Source organism: Tiliqua scincoides, chromosome 10 (genome assembly GCF_035046505.1).
Source record: "Tiliqua scincoides isolate rTilSci1 chromosome 10, rTilSci1.hap2, whole genome shotgun sequence".
Taxonomy (NCBI): Eukaryota; Metazoa; Chordata; class Lepidosauria; order Squamata; family Scincidae; genus Tiliqua; species Tiliqua scincoides.
In genome coordinates, this window is record NC_089830.1 from 11604644 (window position 1) to 11612722 (window position 8079).

Genomic DNA, 8079 nt, shown 5'->3' on the forward strand with positions numbered 1-8079 from the left:
AGACTCTGCTCCAGACGCATGATCTTGGGAAATCTCTAAGCATGGGTGCTAGGCTTTCCTGATACCCACAAAACCCTCTCTTCCCCCTCCCCCCTCCATCCCATTTGTCTCACCACTGCTCCCTCTCCAATTTCCTGATACCCACAAACCCCTCTCTTCCCCCTCCCCACTGCATCCCGTTTGTCAAAATTTATCAATCAATCAATCAAATCCTTTATTGCTTAACCATAGGTCATTACATTTGGAAAGAAAAATAAAATCTATAAAATGTATATATACTTTAGTATAATAGTGCCATACAGTAAAACTCAGTTATTAACAAATTGAATAAAACACGATCTTATCTTTTTAGCCGCAAGGGCAAAATGTGCCACAGCAAAAGTAACATTTGATTGTAAATCCTCAAGTAGATAATAAACTAATTGTTCAGGGGAATAACCACACAGGGATTTTACTATTGGTTCCAAAAAACGGCTTCTCGGATTCCCATATAAGGGGCAAATCAGTAAATAATGTAACACATCTTCAACCTGCCCACATCCATAAACACAAAGGCGCTTTGCTATAGGAATTTTTTTATATCTACCCTCTAAATATGCTGAAGGCATTTGTTGAAATCTCAGTTCAGTAAAAGCTCTTCTTAACTGTGGGTAAGTCAGAGTCTCAAAATAAATGGACATCATATGCTGGATGTTAATATGGGGATACCAGCTCGAATATCGAGATTCCCATAAAGAAACTTTGTCTTGGTAAGTTTCCCAGTCATAAATCCATTCCCTGAGCTCTTTAGGACTCAGGCACAGAAACTTGTCATACTCCAGGTTAAAATACTTTAACTTAAAAAAATCCTGATTGACCCATCCTCCAATAAGCATCTGTTCGTTCTAGCATTCTTTTGCTAGAGCTGACTCTTCCATAGCATTGATCCTTCTCCAAAATCGGAAGTAAGCAAGGTCCATTCTAATGGCTAAAGATGGCAGTCCTAGCTCTGCTCTAATATGAACCGCAGGAGTGCCTGGAGACAGTCCTAATATTTGTCTCAAAAATTTATTTTGTAAGACTTCTAAGTTTCCCTTAAATGAGTCTCCCCACAACTCTGCCCCATATAACATATGAGGTAAGATCTTTGCTTCATGAACTTTAATCAGTGGGGGAATTAACTGTCTGCCTCTAGCATAAAAATTTTTTTTTAACAAACCCATCTGTCTGACACTGGAGATTAAAATCATCTCACTATGTTGTTTCCAGGTCAGACTCTTTGAAAATTGTATGCCAAGATATTTAAATGAATTTACCTGTTCTATAACATGCCCATCAAGCTTCCATTTATGATTGACAGAGCCCTTCCCAAAAATCATGATCTTAGTTTTAGAGTAATTTATTTTTAAATGCTCTTCCTTGCAAAGTTGACCAAATCTATACAACATCCTCTTAAGTCCAATTTGATTCTGAGACATCATAACTAAATCATCTGCATACAGCAGAATAGAAATCTTCCTATCTCCTATAGAAGGAGGAAAAAAAGCTAGAGAGGACATTTGTGGGATCAAATTATTTACATAAAAGTTAAATAAAAAAGGAGCTAATATACAGCCCTGTTTAACCCCCTATTGACCTTGATCTTTTTGGTCAAATAACCTAAATTGCCTGATCGCACTTGAAGTGTATTTTGGCTGTGTAATATCTCAATAAGCCACAATAGGCGTTTATCTATATTGGTCATGGATAATTTGGTCCACAGCCTCTCTCTATCAATTAAATCAAAAGCTGATGTAAAATCCACAAAGGCCAAATAAAGAGATCTTTTAGCATGCTTGGTGTATTTACATATAATATGATGTAATATAAATGCTTGATCAATAGTACTCCTGCCTTTTCTAAATCCAGCCTGTTCATGATGAATAATAGCCTGGGTGTTATCCCACTCTATAAGTTTATTCAATAAAAATCTGGCATATAATTTTGCTGCCACATTGATTAAACTGATAGGCCTCTAGTTTGAGGGTTCCTTAGGATCACCCTTTTTATATCTAGGTATCACTATGCTATTTAACCATTCGGAAGGCACTCTACCGAAGTGATTAATCCACGTGAAAAGATTGGCAAAAATAGGGGACCACCAATGCAGGTCCAACTTAAAGATCTCCGCTGGTATCATATCATCACCTGGCGCCTTACCTGTCCTCATAATCTCAATCAATTGTACAGTTTCATTACATGAGACCGGAGGCCATTCAGAGCAGTTAGGTATATCTACTGATGGTAAGGGAAAGTCTATCTCACTCCCAAAGATATAACTAAAGTGAGAAATCCAGGTTACAGGTGAGATAGAATTTACAATTCCTCTGGTTTGATGTAAGAAACCTCTATTAATTAAACTTCAGAATTGAATTTGATTTTTTTCTTTCGTTGCAGCTTCCAGGGCCTTCCAATTTGCTACATAAAAGCCTTTCTTTTTTATTTTGGAGAAGTCGTTTATACGCCTTGCGAGTAGTCAAATAACATTCCATAGCTTCTTTATTGGCAGCGACTTTTGCATATCTCAGTGTTCTAGTTAACTGCTTTTTATGCATAATACATTCTTTATCATACCATGAATCATTGCCCTTCTTCGAGTTCTTTTGAAAGGGAGCCGATACTACGGGTCTAAGAGCCATAATAATTTGCTGGTAAGTCCCACCTATATCAGAGTGGGACTGTATCACCTGCCTTCTTTTCTCTAGTAATTGTTCAGAGTACAACAAGGCTCTAGCACTTGTATCAATCTCCAATGACCATTTTAATCTTCTAACTCCTTGTTCCAAACCTTGCAATGTAGTATTCGTCAACACCCTTGTATGAATTGAATTACAGTTAAAGGACATCATAAGTGGAAGATGATCACTGTCCGCTCTATCTCCTATTGCCATACAGTTTATCCATCCAAACAGAACATTTGAACAAAAAATATAGTCTATTACACTTGCCCCTTTATCCCTAAGGAATGTATAGTATCCTCTGGAGCTATCCAGATTGGAACCATTTAAACAAATGAGCTGGAATTGGAATATTAACTTCATTAGAGAGCGACCATAATTATTGATCATTTTATCACAAGACACTCTAAATGGACAATGACTCACTTCTGACTCAATACCAAAAGCCAACTCCATTTTGAGACTGTCACCGATTCTGGCGTTGAAATCCCCACAGATCATAAAGGGGATATTAGGATATTCAACAGTTAATGTGTCAAGTAAACCCCCAAAAGGATCCCAAATGACAATTGCTGAGTTCACAATTCTCGGGGGAATATATACATTTATACAAATCCAAGAACTCCTTCTGCATCCCTTAATCAGTATAACTTGCCAATAATTAGAAGACAAACAGGTGAGTTCTGTGCCTTCCAGGCCTGTGGTAGCTGCAATAAAAAGGGCCAACCTCCACTCCCTCTTCTTTGAAAAGAAACTTTGACCGCAGACATATGCCATACATTACAACCCTGCAAAAAAGGGCTTTCAGAATCTGTAAGCCATTTTTCTTGGAGACATATAATTTCAAAGGATAACAGATACTGAGTAATATCTGGGTCAATTAACTTATTTTGCCAGCCAGCAATGTTCCAGGATAAAAGATTTATAGACTGAGTATGAGGCCTTCACCATTCTGGTCAATCCCTATCATAAAATGGGGCTCGCAGAACCGTTTGATAGTTATAATAACCCAAGGGTTTAAAATTCTCAGGCAATGGTTCCTCAATTCTGCATGATTTACTTTTGCAGAATAACTTATCCGAGACCTGTTTAAGGGCTATATTATTCGGAAAGGTCACAAAGGAGGGACAAGGCTCCGGTCCCCTAATTCGTCTGATTAAGTCCTTAGCTGTCCCGCTATGTTTTCCAAAGTCATTTCTGGACTTAAACTGGGAAGTTGATTTATTTTTCCCTTGCCATGAGGCATATTTAGCTACAAACCTTCCCTTTTTTTCCCTTCTAGGGGGCTGAAAATTTTTATCAAATTTATCATTCAGACCCCATTTAAAAGATATTTGCATAAACTCAAATTTATAGTCCCCAGAAATGGTGTGCATGTTCCAGATTGCTAAAAATTAACAGAATTCTTCCCCATTTTATATCAGGATTATTTGGATATCGACAAATACCAAAAAAAAAAAAAGACTCTTTTGCATTCCAATCCTCACCCAGGATCTTCTTTATGGTCTGTTCAACTTCTCTGGCAGACCTCCATGTATTAGTTGGACGACCCAGGGGCCAATTATTTATAGTAATGTAATAACCATTAGAATTTGGATCAGCCTCCAAGGTAGAGGAATATTCCATTGCTCTACAAGGAAGGATCAAACCTTTAGAATAAAGTTGAGAAGACGGTGCAGGAATCCTATCTGTAGCAGAAGCAATGGGACTAATATTATTTTCTTCATCATGCCAATCATCGATAACTATGAGGTCATTATTAAAAAAGGTCAAATTTGATCTTAATTCTTCTATACTTGAGTCCTGATTATACTTGAGTCCAACCTGACAAGGTTGGAAATCAAAGGAAGGTTGCAAATTATCTTGTGCATCATTCAGCTGACAATCGTGACTTCTTGGGATCATAACTTGTTTCTCCATTCGGCTAGATCTTTCATTGACATCTCTAACTCCAATTGTTGTTACATCCACTGTCTGCTGATCTCCAATGGGTTTAAGAGGATCAATAGTTGGAGCTGCTCTTAAAATTCCATCACTTATTAAATTTACATTGAGTTGTAATAAAGCTTTCATTCCCATAATTTCTTGATGCATCATACTTAACTTCTCAAATATTGCCTTAGTCGTTATAGCCATATGGAAACATCGATCACGCATCTGAGAGCAGAAAAAACTAGAGTGTCCATCATTAGCACCAGTAAGATTACGGGAAAAAACTTCGTCCGGAGTATCTTGTATAGTCATTTTGGGGTCTTCTGAAATATTATAAGATCCCACAACAGCTTCTGAAATCAATTAGGATCCAAAGACCAATTTCCAGTATCAAGTGAAATATCAAGTGAAGTATCAAGCCCCTCATTTACTAAGTCCATGTCATAGTTTTCCCTAACACATAGGGTTTGTAAAACAGGCTATTATCTGCAGGGTCACTATGCACATTCCTAATTGGAGAAGCGGCTGTATCGACATTTAGAGTTTCATTTAAAAAAGACTTTTCATGAGTAGAACCTACTTTAGAAGAAACACAAAAATCATCCGTTAGCCTTTGAATACACTTGGACTTATTCCCTTGTGTGGGAGAATGAGCACTCTGTGCCCTAGTAACCACCATCTTGAAAGTTGGAATTAAAGCACTTGTGTAAATAAAACTGAAACTGTAAAAACAGAACCGGCTACTCTTGTTTGGAGAGCTGTTTTCCTTTCACTTCAAGTTAATTTTAAACATACAATTCTGCATTCCAGCAAAATCAGTTTTTATACGTAGCAATGTTGTTAAAAGCTACTAGCAACGGCTTTCCCTTCAAGATGGCTGCTGTAGCAAATCTTTATCTTGTTTGACAAATTAGGGCTGATAGTGTCTAATTAAATGCAATTGAGGTGCATTCCAAAGAGCCGACTCTCCGCCAAAATATAAAATATCTTTTCTTATCAAATCCTAGGACAGAAGGCACTAAAAACTTGAAAAATAACCTTGTGGAGATGGAGCTCTCCCAAAGGCAGCTACTTCCTCCAGCCACCTGGTCCCCCTACCAACCCGTTTGTCTCACCACTGCTCCCTCTTCAATTTCCTGATAACCACAAACCCCTCTCTTTCTTCTCCACTCTCTTCCCCCTCCACTGGAGAGGATACTCCAACTTCGCCATATGGTGTCAGCACAACACGGGAAGCAGCAGTTACCAGTTATAAGTTTTCCCTTGATTGCCGTAGAGCGTGACGCCAGGGGCTGTTTCCGACGGTGGGAGAGATAATTGCATCTCGCTGGGCAGTCCCCAGCCAGTAAGGTGTTGCCTCGCCACGGTCCGTTAACCTCACGGGGTGCGTGGGGTTTAGGGTGAAAACCGACAAGCGGATGGACAACTCTGCACCATGCAACAGAAAACAGAAAACTCCTGCCCTAAAGCTGGGCACCTGGAATGTAAGGACAATGACACCTGGCTTCTCTGATGACCTGCAAGTAATAGACGATGCATGCAAAACAGCTGTCATCGACATGGAGCTGAGCAGACTGCAGATGGACATCATCGCCCTTCAAGAGACTAGGCTGCCAGATTCCGAATCTGTCAAGGAGAGAAATTTCTCATTTTTCTGGCAGGGAAAACCACCAAACGAAACCAGGGAACATGGTGTTGGCTTTGCGGTCAGAAATACCCTGCTGAAATCCATCATCCCACCTACTGTGGGAAGTGAAAGAATTTTGTCCCTGCAGCTCCAGTTATCAGCAGGACCTGTCACTCTCACCGACTGTTGTCTCCAGCAGAAGCCAAAGACAAATTCTATGTTGATCTGGCCACCACTATCAAGAAGATCCCCGTAAAAGAGCCATTGTTCATCCTCGGCGATTTCAATGCTAGCGTTGGTGCTGATAACAGTTCGTGGCCCACTTGCTTAGGTCAGTTCGGCACTGGGAAGATGAACAAAAATGGCCAACGCCTGCTAGAGTTTTGCTGTCATCACGGTCTCTGTGTCAGCAACACGTTCTTCAACACGAAGCCCCAACATGGAGTCTCTTGGAGACACCCAAGATCAAAGCACTGGCACCAGCTCGACCTGATTCTCACCAGACGCTCCAGCCTTCCCAGCATCAAGATCACACGCAGCTATCAGGGTGCTGCCTGCGACACCGACCACTCCCTGGTGTGCAGCAGAGTGAAACTGCAAACAAAGTGACTGTACCACACAAAAAAGGAAGGAAGACCTCGCATTGATTCCAGCAAGACCCGGGATCAGAGAAAAGTGGAGGAATTTGTACGAGCGCTTGAGGAATCTCTTCCAGGCCCGGTCGATGCAAACGCATCCAACAGATGGGAACATTTCAAGAATGCCGTTTACAACAACGCCTTGTCCATATTTGGCAAGAAGACCAACAAGACGGCAGACTGGTTTGAAGCCCACTCTGAGGAGTGGACACCAGTCATTGAGGAAAAGAGGAGAGCTCAAGCAGCATACAAGGCCTGTCCCAGTGAGCACAACCTGCAGGTCCTCCGAGTTGCTCGCAGCAAAGACCAGCAGATTGCCAGGAGATGTGCTAACGACTACTGGCTCCAGCTCTGCTCCCAGATACAGATAGCAGCTGACACGGGCAACATCAAGGGGATGTATGACAGTATCAAGAAGGCCCTGGGTCCAACGCAGAAGAAAATTGCCCCTCTGAAGTCTGCTACAGGCGAGGTCATCCAGGATCGGACACAGCAGATGGAACGCTGGGTGCAGCACTACTCTGAGCTATATTCCAGAGAAAATGTAGTCACCGAAGAAGCACTGAACAACATTGAGTGCCTGCCTGTGCTGGAGGAGCTTGACAGTGAACCAACCCTAGAAGAACTTCACGTGGCCCTGGACTCCCTTGCCTTTGGCAAGGCACCTGGAAAAGACAGCATCCCTGCTGAAGTCCTCAAGTGCTGCAAAGAGATCATCGTCACTGAGCTGCATGAAATCCTCTGTCTCTGCTGGAGAGAAGGTGGAGTACCTCAAGACATGAGGGATGCAAACATCATCACGCTGTACAAGAACAAAGGCGACAGGGGTGACTGCAACAACTACCATGGCATCTCTCTCCTTAGCATTGTAGGAAAGCTGTTTGCCCGAGTTGCACTAAAGAGGCTCCAGGTACTTGCAGAGAGCGTCTATCCAGAATCACAGTGCGGATTCCGATCCAACAGGTCCACCACTGATATGGTATTCTCCCTTAGACAACTGCTGGAGAAATGCAGGGAACAATGACAGCCACTCTTTATAGCCTTCAGAGATCTCACGAAGGCCTTCGACCTGGTCAGCAGGGATGGCCGCTTCAAGATTCTCCCCAAGATTGGATGTCCACCCAGGCTCCTCAGCATCATCAGATCCTTCCACAAGGAAGTGAAGGGCACTGTTGTCTTCGATGGC